Source organism: Heteronotia binoei, chromosome 4 (assembly GCF_032191835.1).
Source record: "Heteronotia binoei isolate CCM8104 ecotype False Entrance Well chromosome 4, APGP_CSIRO_Hbin_v1, whole genome shotgun sequence".
Classification (NCBI taxonomy): domain Eukaryota; kingdom Metazoa; phylum Chordata; class Lepidosauria; order Squamata; family Gekkonidae; genus Heteronotia; species Heteronotia binoei.
The window spans coordinates 146,890,491-146,909,011 of NC_083226.1; positions in this window are offsets into that span (position 1 = coordinate 146,890,491).

Sequence of the window (18,521 nt, forward strand, 5' to 3'; positions counted from 1 at the left end):
AAACGGTGGCTTTCAACACAGTTGATTTTAGTGCACCCACAAAACAGCTGGGAAGCTCTTAGGTCACATCTGTACTTGTACCAATAGTTTCCAATGATAAATTGTAGTTGGGATAGAAACAAAAGACTCTTTCTCCTTTTAACAGGACAGAAAAGGATAGTGAGACTAGATAGTGTACAGACAATAGTAGTTTTTCAGGGGTGTGGGTTGGAGGCAAATAAGTATTTTAGAGAGCTGAAACTCATTCAAGCAAGTCTTTGTTTCCAGTGGTGTTTTGTATGTAAAGAATCCCACTGTTACTTTAGGTTTCCCAGGTTTTTCAAGCAACAGGAAAACTGTTTATCTGCAGCAAATATGGAATGAGTGTACACAGCACAGGCAGCAATCTCTCATTCTGCCTTCAAATCTCTGGGGGGGGAAACTCTATAATTTCATCTCAAATCAATCAACAGTGTACCAAGATCATTTCTGAAGTTATTCCAAGTTATTCCAGAAGCAAGGAGTAGAAGGAGCATCTCATCAGCTTTTTAACATTTTATACGGTATTGTAAGCTGCTTTGAGTCCTCCCAGGAAGAAAATCACAGTATAAATATTTAATTAAAAACAGATTGATTTCATTTTAACCCACCTGTCTTCTGAGGAGCTCAGAGCAGCATACATTGTTCTCCTCTTCCACATTTTATCTTCATTAAAACTCTAAGTCAATTAAGAACTGGCTCAAGATTATCATACAATGCTCATGGCAGAGGCTGGATTTGAAAGTGGGTCTCCTCGAACTTGTGGTTTGTTTGTTTTTTAAATTTTGAGAACTGGTAATAAGTGCCATAACAAACTGACCATGATGGAATCCAATCACAAAGTCTTGGGAGCAATGTTCCCTCTAAGCTGTGGACTCTTGTAAGCAAAACTTCTACTTTGTGAGCTACTGGCATTAAAGTTGTGAGCTGCTGCATAAATTAGTTAGCTCTGGGGCCATTTTGCCTGAGCTGAGACAAAAATGTGTGAGCTGGCAGCTAAAAAATTGTGAGCTAGTTCACACTAACTCACCTTAGAGGGAACATTGGTTGGAAGGGGCCACAAATCTAAGCATATGCTGAATGCAGCTGTTTTCAAATGAGTGTTCCATGCAGACACAAAGGTGATGCTTTCTGGGCTCTTCTGAAGCATCTTCTCCAATGAAATGCAGAAAAGCAAGGTCCAAAGACTGGACCTTTACTTTAGGGAAGAGATGCTTTGGGAAAGAAACAAGTGTATACTGGGAAGCACACTGCCCATAGAAACCACATGGGGGGCCAGTGCTATAATGTCTACATCAGAATAGCTCTGAAGAGTAACGGAAACAACTACTACATTTGCCCCCTACTTTTCTGCTGAGAAGGTAAAGTAATATTTGAACTTACTCTTTTATATTATTTGTTGTTTAGTCACATAGTTGAGTCCAACTCTTTGCCACCCCATTGACCAAGTCACTCCAGGCCCTCTTGTCTTCCACCATCCTCTGAAGCCTGCTCAAATTCATGTTACTTACATCAGTAACACTGTCCAGCCATCTCATCTTTTGCCATCCCCTTCTCTTTTTTTCCTTCTGTCTTTCCCAGCATCAGGGTCTTCTCCAGTGAGTGCTCCCTTCTCATTTGGTGGCCAAAGTATTTGAACTTCAGTTTCAGCATCTGATCTTCCAGGGAACAGTCAGGGTTGATTTCTCTTAGGACTGACTGATTTGATCTTCTTGCAGTCCAAGGGATTCTCAAGAGCCTTTTCCAGCACCACAACCTGAAAGCATCTATTCTTCTGCTCTCGGCCTTCCTTATGGTCCAACTCTCACAGCAATACCTTACTACTGGGAATACCATTGCTTTGATTATGCAGACTTTTGTTGGCAGGGTGATGTCTCTACTTTTTATTATACTACTTAGGTTTATATTATTACTCTTAACTAACACTCCCTTTAAGCTGTGGAGTCTTGTGAGCAAAAATTCTAGCTCGTGAGCTACTGGCATTAAAGTTAGGAGCTACTGTATAAATTGGTTTGCTCTGGGGCTGTTTTTCCTGAGCTAAGACAAAGATGTGTATGCTGAAGGCTAAAAAACTGTGAACTAGCTCACACTAACTCAGCCTAAAGGTACACTGCTCTTAACAAAAAGGAACACTAGATTCAGGTCGGTAGTCACGTTTGTCTGAAGCAGCAGGACAAAGTTTTGAGTCCAGTGGCACCTTTAAGACCAACAAAATTTTATTAAAAGTATAAGCTTTTGTGTGCAAGCACACTTCTTCAGATACAAACAGTGAAACACTGATAGCAACTTCAGTGATACCTAGACAATTCCACAGAGGGAACACCAGGGCCGAGGTCAGACATACATAAACTGACGAGATGGGCATGGATGAAAGCCAGATGCATGTCGGATTTTATGCGGTTGTCCAAACATCAGCATCTGGCAATGGTCATTGGCTCGTTCATGTCCCAAACTGCCACGACTGAGATGCAGACTTTTTTGATCATACATTAAATCCGGAACAAGAATGCTTCCGACGACTCCCATGCGTACTTTCTATATTTGAACGCTCCATTGTAGCTGACTTGTCGCAAGCGCACATCCGCTTCCCTGCGAGAGCCCACTCTAAATGATATCATTGCGCCAGCAATTGTTGACTCAGCCTTCCAGCCTTCCGAGGTCAGTAAAATATGTACCCAGCTTGCTGGGGGAGAAAGTGTAATGACTGGGGAAGGCAATGGCAAACCACCCCATAAAAGGTCTGCCGTGAAAACTTTGTGAAAGCAGCGTCACCCCAGAGTCGAAAACGACTGGTGCTTGCACAGGGGACCTTTCCTTAAAGGGGGGGGGGGAGGCAGATTGACCACCTTTGCTTCTCCCTGCCAGGCGGAGAGACAGCAAAGAGAGTTCCTGTGCTCCCCCCCATTTAAACACCCTGGCGGGGTGTTCATTTTTTGTGACAGTCTATGTTGTTTGATACCCATTCCAGCCTGTTCTGCCCCATTCCGACTTTTACCCTGTCCCGTTTAAATGGGGGGGGAGGAAGATGACCCACCTTTGCCGTCTCCCCGCCAGGCGGAGAGACAGCAAAGAGAGTTGCCTTGCTCCCCCCCCCATTAAACACCATGGCGGGGTGTTTAAATGGGGGGGAGGAAGATCACCCACCTTTGCTGTCTCCCCGCCAGGCAAAGAGACAGCAAAGAGAATTCCTGGGCTTCCCCTCCCTGGCCGGGTGTTTAAATTGGGGGGGGGGGGCAGATTGCCCAACTTTTCTGGCACTTTTTTTTTTTTAAAGCCAAGCACGATATTCCACGGTACAGAGCTTGTGTGAGTGCGGAATGCCATCTCAAAAAATGAGGTCCGGTTGAGACCTCTGATGAACCAATAACGGGACAACACTGCTTAGAACTGAAGGATGGAGGGATGTCTGATCAGGAAATTCGTTGTAAAAAAGCTGCGGGGTATAATAGCGACGGGTTAGGGATAGATTTAATGGTGAGTGTGACCGTGGCCCAGGAGATCAAAACCTGACACAATCCCCATTGCTCCACTTCTGTCTGACTTGGCTAGTCCTAAAACATCTGTTTGTAGTGAAAGGTTGGAAAATAAATGTCTGATTGTGAAACAGTCCATACTTTTATTTGGGAAAACAAGAATACTTTATGTCAACAGATACTAATATTGTACAATGAATTGCCCCAAGGAGAATATATAATACAGTAAGATTTCACATCCTCCTCTGTTTACATATGGTTGTCGCTCACCTAAAGGTTACTATCTTGCCCTTTTCTTCACATAACAAAAGCTGACTGTAAAACTTGAAACCATTCTGGTAAATAGCTTGGATATACAAAGAGCATACAGGTCTATCTTTCAGTTGGATGCTCTTTTCTGAGTCTCCCATAAAGGCTTTTTTGTTAGCTTTCTAAAGGCCTAAGTACAGTGGAACTACAGTAGCTCATCCTTCAGGGCATTTACAATTTAATTTGCAGCTTATTCTCTCTCTCTCTCTCTCTCTCTCTCTCTCTCTCATATGTACACACAACACACAACCAATAATTATAATTACAGATGTACCATATTAAAGCCTTCAGGTATTTTATATCAGTGGGATGAATGATAGGTGTTAGATTCTCTCATAATTTAGATTATATTAAAAAGATAAAACATACTGCACTACCAACATTTTGGCCCGTTGACACAAATATGGTGGGTTTTGCATATTTTTGGGGTATTTTGTTGTATTTTTGAAAACTTTTTGTTGCATTATTTTTAGTGGTCAAGCTGAGCTTTAAAATCAAAATCAAAAACACTAACAATTTTACTTCTTTTTTTTCTCACTTGAGGCAGGGGGGCAGAGGAATCGATATACGTTGAGCATGCGTGAATCCTCCGATCGATAATAGTGCCATAAAGGCAACCCAAGAATATCAAGAGGAAAAAATGTACATCCCAAAGGAAGAGGGATGTATGGAACTGGGAAGTAGGAAACTGTCTCAGCTGCCCATTTCAGGGGTGGGGATGCCAAAGGGATGATGATGAGGTTTGTGCAAGGTGTGCAGATCAGCATAAAAGGTGGGTGACTATCTCAGAAACCTCTGTGCAGTGTTTTCAGTTCCATGGAGGAAAGTGGAGCTAAAAATGCATAAATACTAGCTTAGAATTCAAGATACACCTCCCTCCTCCAGACAGTGTTAGGGCTTGCCAGGGCTTTTCCACAGCCCACAAAGCTAATCAACCTTGGCTTTGTTTCAATAGAAAAGGGAGGAAAGACCTTTTCCAGGAGCAGTCTTGCTGGGTCACAGGCCTTGCATTGACTACACTGTTATAAAATTTCTAAATGACCTTGAACAAAGCTTTTCTGTTCAATGGCAACAACTGTGTTTTTCATTCTTATTTTGATAAGTGTACACATGTAAAAGAAATACTATCGCAATGAGTAAAGATGGTTCAGTTTGGTGTAGTGGTTAAGTGTGCGGACTCTTATCTGGGAGAACCGGGATTGATTCCCCACTCCTCCACTTGCACCTGCTGGTATGGCCTTGGGTCAGCCATAGCTCTGGCAGAGGTTGTCCTTGAAAGGGCAGCTGCTGTGAGAGCCCTCTCCAGCCCCACCCACCTCACAGGGTGTCTGTTGTGGGGGAGGAAGGTAAAGGAGATTGTGAGCCGCTCTGAGACTCTTCGGAGTGGAGGGCGGGATATAAATCCAATATCTTCTTCTTCTTCAATGAGTGTCAGGATTCCTTGGCTCAGATTAAAAGCATCATCCTCAGACAGCCTGAAAAAAATGCTTGCTTTCTATCAGTCATTCAAAATTCTTCTAAATTTCATTGCAAATATTTTGTGCATGCAGGGCCTTGTGCTGCTCTTCTATGGTTGCCTGAATACCACTCTGCCATCTTCACGACCCATCTGACAGGAAAAACAAACAAAAACCTAACAAAAGAGTATTTTCCCCTCTTGTTGTCATGATCCCGATGGGGTGAGATGTATGGACTCTGCATAGCCTTGTCTCTGTGTAGAATTCCAGCCCTGTCAGTTTTGCTGTTTGACGTCCAGAACTGAATATATTTGCATTAATTGAGGGATATAAACTGGATCTCAGTCACAGGAAGGGGGCTAATGACAGATAATTTATTTTAAAAATACTATTGAAGATGATCTTTCCTTCTAGTGATGAGTGGTAGATATATTTTCTTAATTAAATTGTACTTTCTTTGATATTGTCTTTAGTGTCTCAAGTAAACATGCCTATAGTGAAACTTTGGCAATATTATCTATAGGAGTTTAATCCACAAAGTGTGTAATTAATTGGTTAAAAGCCAAACAGGAAATGAACTAAAATACTGTAACTGACTGACAACTGAAGTTGGAATACTTAAATAGGAATTATGGGGACTAGCATTAATATTAAAATTGTTGCCTTGGGGACCCTGATTGAGTGAGAAGGCAGCATAAATGTGTTTTAAATGGATAAAATAAAGCTGAATCCTCCTTTGCTTGTCTGTGGCCCTCATAATCCATGCAAAAAAAAGATTCTTGGAGATCGTTAGTTCTTGATACATTGGGAAAAAGTGGTTTTCTCCCTATGCCAATTTCTTGTTTTCTGTGTGGCTGTTGTTGTTTTTTTTGCAAAGCATTGCTGTTTTCTGTCCCTATGTGCAATGCTTGTATGCACAGAAGGTCAATTTCAGGTCATACTGGCATCTTCCTGACCCTACGGTATGTAGACATGTCTTATCCTGCTCTGTGTAATGTGTTTCAGGAAACTTTCAAACAGAAGAATTGAAACATATTAGAAGGAACTATTTTGGCCTTTGCTTTAGACTTTCATATGTATTTCATACACCTGGAAAAGCAAATAAATGTTCTGGCATAACAGGACTGCTGAATGGCTCAGGTTTTTAAAATATCTATTGCAAGTAAGGAACTGACACAGGAGCTTTAGAGAATGAAAGCAAGTGTTCTTATTACAAGTCACATACTTGAAACTTAGAGGTTTTGCTGTTTATTGCAAATGGATATATGAAATGTACAGTGCTGTTGAAAACAGTTATACTCTTCTATGGACTTCAGTGAATTTCAGAGGGGTGTAATGCTGCTTAGGATAGCACTGTTAGTCGTCACTCTCATTGCAGAGCTGGAAAAAGTACAAAAGACAGCAACTAAGATGATTAAGATCCTATGCCTATGAGGAAAGGCTCAAGAGTCTGCGACTTTTCAGTCAGCAGGAAAGAAAGAGGAGGAGGAGATTCTCCATATTAGTGTCCGCCACTCTTAACCATACACCAAACTGGCTCCCTACACTACACCAGAAAAGCTGCCAAGATAAAGGTTTATAAGATTATGCATGTAGCAGAGAAAGTGGATAGAGGGAGCTTTTTCTCCCAAAATACTAGACCTCAGGGGCACTCAATGAAGTGGATGGGTACTAGGTTCAGAATGGCCAGAAGGAAATATGTATCTGCTCAATGAGTAACTAAATAGTGAAATTCACTCCTAGATGACATAGTGATGACTATGAGCATAGATGTATTTAAAAGGGGGTTAGACAGATTCATGGAGGAGAGGTTCTCTTTAGTCACCATAGCTAGTAGGTAGGTACATGAAGCACTTTCCTCCTGTTAGCTACCCATACCAACCATTATATGACTAGCCCCCGCTTTTCATAAGTTAGAATGTTTGTAAACATTCTGTGACATCATGATGGGTAGGAGCAGAACAGCCTTAGAGATGACAACCAATTTTAACTTATTATAAGATTGCTCTAGATTGTAACACTGTGAGGCTTTTCCCCAGGACCTCACAGAATTGTCATGACTGTTACAGTGTTGCTAAGTAAAGTTAATCAGTTATGATAATTATTACAAGTAAGGAACTTGCCAGTTGGTGGGTCTTCCACTTCACCAAACCCACTGCCACCTATCAGCTTCTTTTCTCATTCTACTTTCTCTCTCTTTCCCTGTGGGCCCAAGGCTCTGCCTCAGGTACTGCCACTCTTCCTCCCCTTCTTTATTGCTGCCATCTGAGAGGTAACAGAACTCTCAGTCTTGTTGTTATATCATTACTATATCATTACCAGTACTTCTCTGGTTAGAAAATGGCCACAGGCAACAGTAGTGTCATCTTTCAGTCCTTCTGATGTATACTTCATGCATGTGCCCGGGGGGAGGAGGGACGTTTTTCCTGTTACACATTTGACATCTGGCAAAAGTATTCAAAATGTATGACCTTCATGCTGCTGTTCTCAGCGAAAATGCTCATGGGCTATTTACATTTTTAAAAAACCCTACATGCAGCCTTCAGGCCACAATAATTTTCATTCTCAAGAGCTTCCAGTGACTTAAGAAGGAGTATTCCACAGTTACACCAGTCTATAGTCAATGGTGGAATCTTCAGGCTCCTTCTGAGGCCTACTTTCAGCTAGGGTTGCCAGTCTCCAGGTGGGACCTGGAGATCTTCTGCTTTTACAACTGGGTCTCCAGCAGGCAGAGATCAGCTCCCCTGGAGAAAATTGGTGCTTCGAAGGGTGGACTCTATGGCATTGTACCATGCTGAGACCCCCCCTTCCCCAAACCCCACTCTCTCCTAGCTCCACCTCCAAAGTCTCTAGGTATTTTCTAGCACAGATCTGACAGCCCTACTTTCTGCAGACGTTCCCTCAAATTGCCAGTTGGTGGGTCTTCCACTTCACCAAACCCACTACCACCTATCAACTTCCTTTCCCATTCTACTTTCTCTCTCTTCCCCTGTGGGCCCAAGGCTCTGCCTCAGGTACTGCCACTCTTCCTCCCCTTCTTTACTGCTGCCATCTATGCCTGCCTTCCTCCTGCTCCAAGCTGCCATTCTATAGGGCCCAGAGGGAAGGAGAGGAGGACAAATGAGTGCAGCAGGAGCAGCAGTAGGAACTGTTTCCTCCTCTTTTACACCTCCTTACGCACTCATACAAAGCTGTCTTATACTGAATATGACCATGGGTCCAACACAGTCAGCATTATCTGCTCAGACTGGCAGTGGCTTTCCGAGGTCTCAGGCAGAGGTCTTTCACTTCACCTGCTGCCAGATGCTTGGAGATGTATGAGACTGAACCTGGGACCTTCTGCATGCCAAGCAGATGCTCTACCACTGAGTTCTATCATGGCTCCTCTTCTCCTCATAGCCACAGCCAACTCCCCCATCCCCTATATAGTCCTTCCTTGGAGTCTAAAGAGAGCCAGTTTGGTGCAGTGGTTAAGTGTGCGGACTCTTATCTAGGAGAACCGCGCCACTCCTCCACTTGCAGCTGCTGGAATGATCTTGTGTTAGCCATAGCTTTTGTACGAGTTATCCTTGAAAGGGCAGCTACTGTGAGAGCTCTCTCAGCCCCACCCACCTGTCTGTTGTGGGGGAAGGAGATTGTAAGCCGCTCTGAGACTCTGATTCAGAGAGAAGGGCGGGATATAAATCTGGTCTCCTCCTCCTCATCATCATTGCAACCAGTTACCATCCTTTTGGGCCCAGAGCAAGAGAGAAAAGAGGGAGAGGCAATAGTAAGACAGGCAAGCATTGGCAAGGAGAAACAGTTGCAGCAGCTGCTACAGTTTCTGCTTTTCACCACATCTATCCTTCAGGAGTAGAGTGAATCAGTATGGGCCCACCAAAATTCTTTTCTGGGTTGTTAAACAGAATAAGAATGTGCTTCTGCTGTATTTTCAGAACTTTCTTTCCAGGTGTTAAACTGGTATTCATTTAAAGTGCTTCCGATGCATTGTGCTGTCACTCCTTATAGCAACCCTGTAAGGAAGGTCAGCCATCTATTGCAGCTGGAGAATGGAGGCTGAAGGGGTGGCCTGCCTATATATACCTGCACATATGCACACATCTTAGAATATTGTGCTACCATCGCACTAAGGTGAACATTTACATTTTGTATTGGGTTCTCCATACAAAAAGATCCAGTTGTGAATTATCATCATAGTTCAATGATAGTGCACTGTTCAGCATTGTGTAGATGTAGTCTACCTGTCTATCTGTAAACTACAGACCACTTTTCATGGTGTAACATTTAAGAATAATGACACTAAAACTGAAAAGGAAAGCTGTGCATTTTGGTATCATGCCAAACCTTCTCACATTTTTTTTATGGAATGCAAGTACATAATACTGGACATGCATTCTCTGACATCCAGGAAAACTAAGAAAACAACATAAAATAGCCTCCCTTGCTATTTTATCTCAGCACCTGGTTTGTGTGCAGCCTTCCTGTGGCTTGGCGAGTGTAAAGTTCTGGTGAGCCTATCTGTATCTTTGGGTTTCTTTCGAAACTGGATGGAATTTACAGAAAATGAGATCATGCTGTCATAGAGATACTTTGTAGCAGGCAGCTGAAGCAAATCGCATCCACCTGTACCAGACAGTCGAAGGGAGAATAATGAATAATCACCTCTCTGTTTCCCCTTATCTGCTACTGGCATGAAGCCTGGGAGGCATAGAGAAGAGATCTGCCGCTTCAGACTTCCTTCTTGGTGCATCTGTAGACTACAGATAAAGTGGAGGGGACAACTGAAAAATTGTTGCTATGCTGTATCTCTGGTCCCCCCCCCCGGCCTAGTCTATTTTTTCTCCCCCTGAACAGAGACCACCCCTCCTTTGCCTGTTGGTTTCAGTCTCTGGTGTCAACAGTGTTATCTTCAACCAATCATTTTTTTTTTTAAAGTTACATCTCCCTGTGACAAGGGGAGTGGGAAAGGGTGAGGTACCTTTAAGGGGCAAATGAAAGCCCAGCTGAAGGCAGTAAGCCCTTGGCTCAAGTATGACCAGAAGGGCACCAGTTGAGGAGAAGGTTGTTGTTATGGGCTGGAGCCACTAAGTCATGCTTAGGAGTATGTTTTGTCACAAGATGACCAATGGAGGTACATACCCCTAGGGTGGAGAGATTGTCAAGGGAGGCATGGACAGAAGTATCTCCCAAGCCATCGAGGTGCAAAGCAGACATTGAGGGAGTATCTAAGAATGGCCATGTTGAGGAGCTGGGCAATGGAAGATGTACAAGGAATGCGAGGCAGAGAGGTAGCTGTGGTGGCATAGGTTAGGTGAGGGAGTTTAGGTGGCTGGGACAAGGATGAGTTGGAACTGCCCTGAAAGAACCCTGTTTCCTGTTGAACCTTCAAATAAAGTTTGTTGCTGAAGATCTGCTCTGTATTGGTGGTGTGTACCTGCAAGAAATGGGATGGGCACAAACTGGAAAAAATCAGTTTGCAGTTCATGGCATGCCCCATTAATGAACCACGGACCATCATGACCTTTTAGTCACCTAAAACAGCCCCCCAGGGTGCTAGACACCAAACTTGCAGCAGTTCTCTGACTGACTCTCCTCTACTAGCTCTCCAAGTTTGGTGAGGATTGACTTCACAAGGCCTGAGTAATATCCCTCTCCCAAAGAAGGTGCCCCTGAAAAAAAGTACTTTCTGGGGAAAATGACTGCATGTCATTTTCTTGGAAAGCACTTTCTGGAGGCCCCTTCTTTGGAGGGCCATAATTTAAACCCCATAAATCTAATCCCCACCAACCTTGGCAGGCAGGTAGAGGAGATTCTGCTAGAGATTCTTTGTTAGTTTGGTGACTCTAGCTTGCACAGAATCTATTCTATACCCTCCTGAACCTGCACCTTGATGATCATTTTGACAGGTTCAGGAGGGTATAGAATGGATCCTTTGCAAGCTAGAGCCATCAAAGTCACAGGGGACCTTCCCCAGATGCTCCTGTACATGCTCTCCAAGTTGTTGCCTTGAAATTTTGTAAACATTTTCATTTATTGGAGACAGTCTGTCTGGAAATGTATCCACTCACAAACCAGCTCAAACCTCCATGAACAGCTTGAAAGTTTGTGGAAAAATTTGGGCCAATTGATCTGTCATGAACTTGACTTCAAGAAGCATGAACCAGTCAAAATTCATCATGAATGTTAGTTTCTGAGCCAGTTCACACCCATCCCTAGTTGTCTCCTCCCCAGCTTCCTGAGGCCCTCTACACTGACCGTACAAGCAAGTCAACCTAAGCCCAAACAAGACCTGGTGGCTACACCCCTGTTTTGTGAACTTATAGAGATAAGTTTGTTTCCTGAAGATGGGTATTATACACAGAGACATATGTCCATGCAAAAGCTATATACATACATCCCATAGAAAACACATTATTTGGGGGGAGAATTTGCTGCAACAATTTCATTCCTCCCCTCCTATGCATGTTTATCCTCCCACTGAGAATATCTGGAAAGGGGCATTGTGTGAGTAGAATTCCTAGCCTCTGTTCACATGGACCAAGCTCACTGCAGCTCGTCTCTCTCCACCATGCTGGGCAGTAGGTATATAAATCCTGCCCCTCAGTTTGAGTCACCACTATGCCATGGAATCTCATTGGGTGACTTTGGACCAGGGTTGTTGTGAGGATAAAAAAGGAAGAGAAGAAAACAATGTAATGGTTTGGTCCTCCATTGGGGATTTATTTATTTATTTGTCATATGGAAGCGTTACACACAGGAAGTATATAATAATATAAAATATGTAACCAAGTTGATACAAGGAATACGCAGACCAATTGGGCAATCCCTCTAAACACTAATATCTATTTTTTCAATCCACTCAATTGCAGCTGTGAAGAGTTCAAAGAGTTCCATCACATTTCCTGGGAAAGCAGAACGCTCACATTCCTGTGACAGATGGACAATAGTTTAGCAGGCTGCACCACAATTGCATTTGGGTCCTGGTATTTTGCCCCATTTAAACAACAGTTCTACACAACAGCCTAAGCCTGTTCATATTCTATTAGCTGTCTTCCATATTTTATGTAGCAAGTCAAATCCTGTGGGCCTTTTATCAGGTTATGGAATGGATCTCAAGTGGAACTGATTGCATCCATGTCCGCAACCATTTATTTCCTAGATCAAAATTCTGTGTAGATCTTATTGCTGGGTATTAAGAACATAAGAACATAAGAGAAGCCATGTTAGATCAGGCCAATGGCCCATCCAGTCCAACATTCTGTGTCACACAGCGGCCAAATATATCTATCTATATCTATCTATCTATCTATCTATCTATCTATCTATCTATCTATCTATCTATCTATCTATCTATCTATCTATCTATCTATCTATCTGTCTATCTATACACACACACACACACACACTGTGGCTAATAGCCACTGATGGACCTCTGCTCCATATTTTTAGCTAACCTCCTCTTGAAGGTGGCTATGCTTGTGGCCGCCACCGCCTCCTGTGGCAGTGAATTCCACACGTTAATCACCCTTTGGGTGAAGAAGTACTTCCTTTTATCCGTTTTAACCTGTCTGCTCAGCAATTTCATCGAATGCCCACGAGTTCTTGTATTGTGAGAAAGGGAGAAAAGTATTTCTTTCTCTACTTTCTCCATCCCATGCATTATCTTGTAAACCTCTATCATGTCACCCCGCAGTCGACGTTTCTCCAAGCTAAAGAGCCCTAAGCGTTTCAACCTTTCTTCATAGGGAAAGTGTTCCAGCCCTTTAATCATTCTAGTTGCCCTTTTCTGGACTTTCTCCAATGCTATAATATCCTTTTTGAGGTGCGGTGACCAGAACTGCACACAGTTGGGATCATTATTGGGATCTTAGTCTGAATAAGCCTGCATCAGCTATGTCTTTATGGATGGGCAACTCTCTGCTTTCAATATCTATATCACAGACAGAGTATAAATGGAGTAGATAAATCAGATGTGAAGTTACAAATGCCAACTAACATTACTCCTACATATGTCAAAGTATTGACCGGAATGATCCAGTCTGGCCCTCATGCATAGATCTGGAAGATGTGATTTGAAGACAAATCCAAGCAAAACCAGGATCCTTCCCCAGACTTTGATATTTGCCTTAATTCTTCTTTTATTTCCTGCTCTAATCTGACCATCCTGATTTTTTCCTAGTTTCTTATTTAGGGTCCCAATACAAATGTACAGCCTAGCCCACCCTATGAAGATGTCAGATTGTTCTTTGTCTCCCCCCTCCCACCCCTTACTGCTTCTATTTGTTGTTTTCCAGTACAGTGAAGAAGGTAGACATGTGGAATATTTTCTTCAAGCCCCGCAGGTCCTTCGATGAGGGAAACAATGCATTATACAGCTCAGTGAAGGTCCTGCTGGGAATTGTACTTTTCAACTGTCTTCACTATATGCCTTTAATTGCCTCTGCATTTTTAGAACATAAGAACAGGAAGAGGCCATCAGACACAATATGTTCATCATTATTGGATTTACCCTAATACCCTCTGTTTGCTCCGAAGCTACATCTTCCCAAATTCTCAAGTCCTGCCTAGGGTATGGTGTCAAACAAGCATTTCAGGAGTCAAGTAATTTAGATACTCCAAGGGGATTGTTTCACAGTACATTTGCTGAAGATTACTTACAGATCCAGAAACACACTGTTTATATAGGCCTCTGCTGCAAATTCAGCATACTCCGTGCTTTCAAACCACACAGCCTATGTGCAGTTCTGTGTTTATGTTAAATGTTTTCATTTGGCAGAACCTACATGCAGAGCTTTTTTTGTAGCAGGAACTCCTTTGCATATTAGGCCACACACCCCTGATGTAGTTAAGCCTCCTGTAGTAGGCCCTGTATTAAGAGCCCTGTAAGCTCTTGGAGGATTGGCTACATCAGGGGGCCATGGCCTAATATGCAAAGGAATTTCTGCTAAAAAAAATTCCTACATGACATAAAAAGGTAAAGGTAGTCCTCTGTGCAAGCACCAGTAATATCTGACTCTGTGGTGACATCACATCATGATGTTTTCACAGCAGACTTTTTTTTTAATGAGATGGTTTGCCATTGCCTTCCCTAGTCATCTACACTTTCCCTCCAGCAAGCTTCAGAAGGATGGACAGCAGAGTCAGCCTTCAGCCGGCTACCTGAACCCAGCTTCCACTGGGATTGAATTTAGGTTATGAGCAGAGCTTAGGACTGCAGTACTGCAGCTTTACCACTCTGCGCCATGGGGCTCTACATGACATAAAAATCTATAAATCTGCTCTGACCTGGATAGCCCTGGCAACCCCATCTTGTCAGATCTTGGAAGTTAAGTACTGTGGTTAGTACTTGGATGGGGAGACTTCCTTGAAATACCCAGTTGAAAAGACAAAGGCAAGCTCTATTCAGCCACCTCTCTGAATATCCTCTAGGCCTCCAATAGGGATCAGGTGCCAGAGGTTGACATGACTTCCAGGTGCAGACACACATACATCTAAAATATACAAAATTACAGAACACCCCCCCCCTTCAAATCCATAAAACTTATTCAACTCCCCCCCCCACCCCGCCCCTGTATCTTGTTTCTCCTGATTTTTGCATGTCTATTTGTGCCCTATAAATCAAAGATGTGTGGAGCTACCATGGTGAAACAATAGTTCTGCCACGCTTTTCCATCAGTGGTAGCCTGGTGTTTCTTACAGCAACATATAAAGAATGAGGGCCAACACATATTCCAAAACATTTGGGAACAAGTTCCAAGAGTCTTGATTGGATGCTGTTCTTTATCAAATGTCAACTGCATGGCTGACAGCTCCAGACTGGGTAATTCTTGGAGATTTGGGGGTGATGCCCGGGGAGGGCGGGGTTTGAGAGGGAAGGAACCTCAGAAGGGTATAATTCCATACAGTCCATGTCCACCCTCCAGTGCAGTCATTTTCTTCAGGAGAACTGATCTTTGTGGTCTGGAGATCAGTTGTACTTCCAGGAGACCTCCAGGCCCCACCTGGAGGTTGACAACTCTATTGCTTAGGAGTATGTTTTGTCACAAGATGGCCAGTGGAGGTACTGAGCCACTTTAGATAACACAGAAACTTGAACATACCAGCTTTTTATTGGCCCAAACTAACACACAGGAATGGACAAAAATGATAAAGAATTAAAGACCATGTAAGAGATAAAAGAAGAAACAAGTTCCACAGAGGATGCATTTGAGAGTCTCAAGTCTATGTTCATCCTTCTGTATCAAAAGTCAAAATATAATCATGTTAATCTATTCAAGCACCAGAACTTGCCTTCCTTGGGTGATTAAAATCATTTCCAGAAAACATGCCTGAAAATGGGACTTGCTGCACAGCATTACTTATGACAACACAAAAATGGAACAAAGGTTACAATTTCCCAAACATTTATACTGAGGAAAGAGCTAGAAGACTCAACATGAGACTCCTGCCCAAAATGGAAGCCCCATGATATAATTATTTTTAAATAATATCTAGGTTCCCTTGCTCCATATTGTGATATTGGTTTGTGTTTCCTATCACCAGCTTCTTATGATTAGCTGCTGCTGGCAAGTGCAGAAAAGCTTACAATATGACAACATCACAACATGGATAGAGGGATTCTATACTTCTTTGAGGGACTCTACTCAAGGATGGTGTTTTAGGTAGCAAATTTGTGCTGAGTGTTAACATTGAGATCCACTCTCATGTTCTGGCACACAAACCACTGCTGTAGTGTAGCCATAGCAGACTCAGTTGCAGCACATAATGCAGCAGGCCAGAGGAAAATTTATTCATTTTAAGTCAATTTTTATCTGCGCATCCTTCAAGGAGAACAGAGTGGCTTCTATTTTACCCTTACAACCAGGGGTCATTTTGTAGAAAAAACAGTGCAGGAGCTCAGTAGCATTTCCTTTGCATATGCCCCAGGATCTGTGTGCAGCGGGGAGAGAGCTCCCCAATGCATGCCGACCCTGGCTGGAGGTTCAGAAGCTGCACTCCTGTGAGCTCCTGCTGAAATCAAGCCCTGCTTACAACTCTTGTAAGGAAGGTTAGGCGGAGGGAGAGAGACTGGCCCAAGGTCAACCAGCAATCTTTAAGGGTAAGTGGAAATTTGAACCTGGGCCTCCTAGATTATACGTCAACTCTTTAACCACTATATCAAGCTGGGGAGAGACTGCGGCTCTGCTTTGTGTTGAGAAGGTCCCAGGTTCAATCCCCACCATCTCCAGTTTAAAGGGATCAAGTAGTGATTGAAAAGACCTCTGTCTGAGACCTTGGAGAGCTGCTGTCAGACTAATTACTGGACATCCTGGGAGGAGCCAACATCCTTTGACTCGAGATGTTTAAGAATGAGTGTGCTACAGTAACAACCGATATGGAGTGTCGGTATTACAATAGTATATAAGACAAAAACTGAAACCCGACACTAGACAATATAGAAAATAAGGAAATGAAGTCCCACGTTGTTATTTTAGCCCAAGTTCTCCAGACGAAGACCCAGGTGCTTTAATTTCTTCGTTTCAATTTATATACAAATCTTCCACAGTGGTTAGGCTAAAAATAGTATATACATAAAATTATTATTATTGTTATGTATGTGGACTCAAGTGAAGACTTTGGGTGTGCCTGCCGGGCTCATTGGAGCCATACAGGCTGAGCTTGGGGACTTGGGAACAAAGGGCTGCAGGATCCAAATCTCTGCAGCCCTAGACCAATCACAAGCCCCCACCAGTTTGAATGACCCAATGATGTGCTAGCGCAGGAATCCAGAGATGTATATAAGTTGGGCCGGTAGGCTCCACTCCCAGTCTTGTAATGTAGCCCTATCCTACATCATGTCTATTAAAGAGCTTGCTATCACTCAACTGATTACTCCTTCATGCATTGAACCCACTATATTATAGTGGCAATGAGGATGGGGTCCGGATGACCAAGGCCCAGGACCAACCACCATTGCCAAGCGCGCAGAGCTCCAGCGCCATGGCACAACATGCACCGCCACCCGGTTCGACCATGGCCACCTCGTCCGGATCGCAAAACGCCATTCCGGAGTTCGACATGGTGCAGTCTGAGGCCTGGGAAGCCTGGGTCAAAAGACTCAAGTACCACCTCATGGCGCACCAAATCAAGGATGACGAACCAGAAATCAAAAAGGCCATACTGCTGAGCAACTGCGGGATGGCAACTCTACAGCTCGCAGAGGGCCTGGTTGCGCCAGGAACGCTTGAAGCATCCTCTTTTGATGAGATCATCAAGGCGCTGATTGGCCATTTCGTCCCACCCGGCAGCTACAGTTCCGTCTCACCCAGCGGCTACAGTTCCTCGATAGATTCCAGGAACCAAATGAAACAGCCACAACCTTCCTGGCCTGCCTGCGCAACATGGAAGGAAGGTGGACTACAGCACGCAACTTGAAGACGCTCTGATCGTGAAGTTCACTCACAGCCTCTGGGACTCGAATGCACGTAGGAAAATTGCTATGGAAGAGGAGTCTACCCTGGCGAAGGCCCTACAGATAGCCGCCACCGAGGATGCAGGTAAGGAGAAGGCCTGCCGCCCGGGCACCAACACTCACCAGCTGCGACCGACCAGAGAGTCGGAGACGACGCCCTGAAGCTGCACCAGGCAAGTCGACAAAAGCCACGGGCACGGGTGACAGAAACGACCACCCCCAAGACCTGCACCAGCTGCGGGGAACCGCATGAGCAACGCACCTGCAGGTTCTGGAGAAAAACCTGCCACACGTGCGGAAAGGTCGGGCATCTGGCCCGGGTATGCCAGTCATTGGTGCTGCGGCAAGGGAAACCTCCATGCCAACAAGATGGCCACCTCCACAAGGTCGCACTCGTGGATGACATCCAGGCACTCTCCATGATGGGGACCCAGGTATGCCAACTGTCCCTTCCATCCCCTAATAAGTACCACGTGACTGTGTTCATTGACGGCAACCCCTGTAAAATGGAAGTAGACTCGGGGGCTGGCCAGACATTCATTTCAGCCCGCACTTTTAGGGGGTTATGCCCAGGGGGAGAGGCGAAACTACAACCGTCCCCATTCATAGTCCGCAATTTCCAAAAGTGGAAGGTTGCAGTTCTGGGAGTGGGCCTGATACAGGTTACCTATGAGAGGTTCAAGGGCAAGCTTCCCCAAATTGTAGCGGAGGGGGACTGAGTAGCCTCCTGAGGTGGGCCTGGTTCGAGGCCCTCGGGATTTGAGTAACGGGTACCCATCACACCCCCATTCAAACAGACTTCCAAACCGTGTG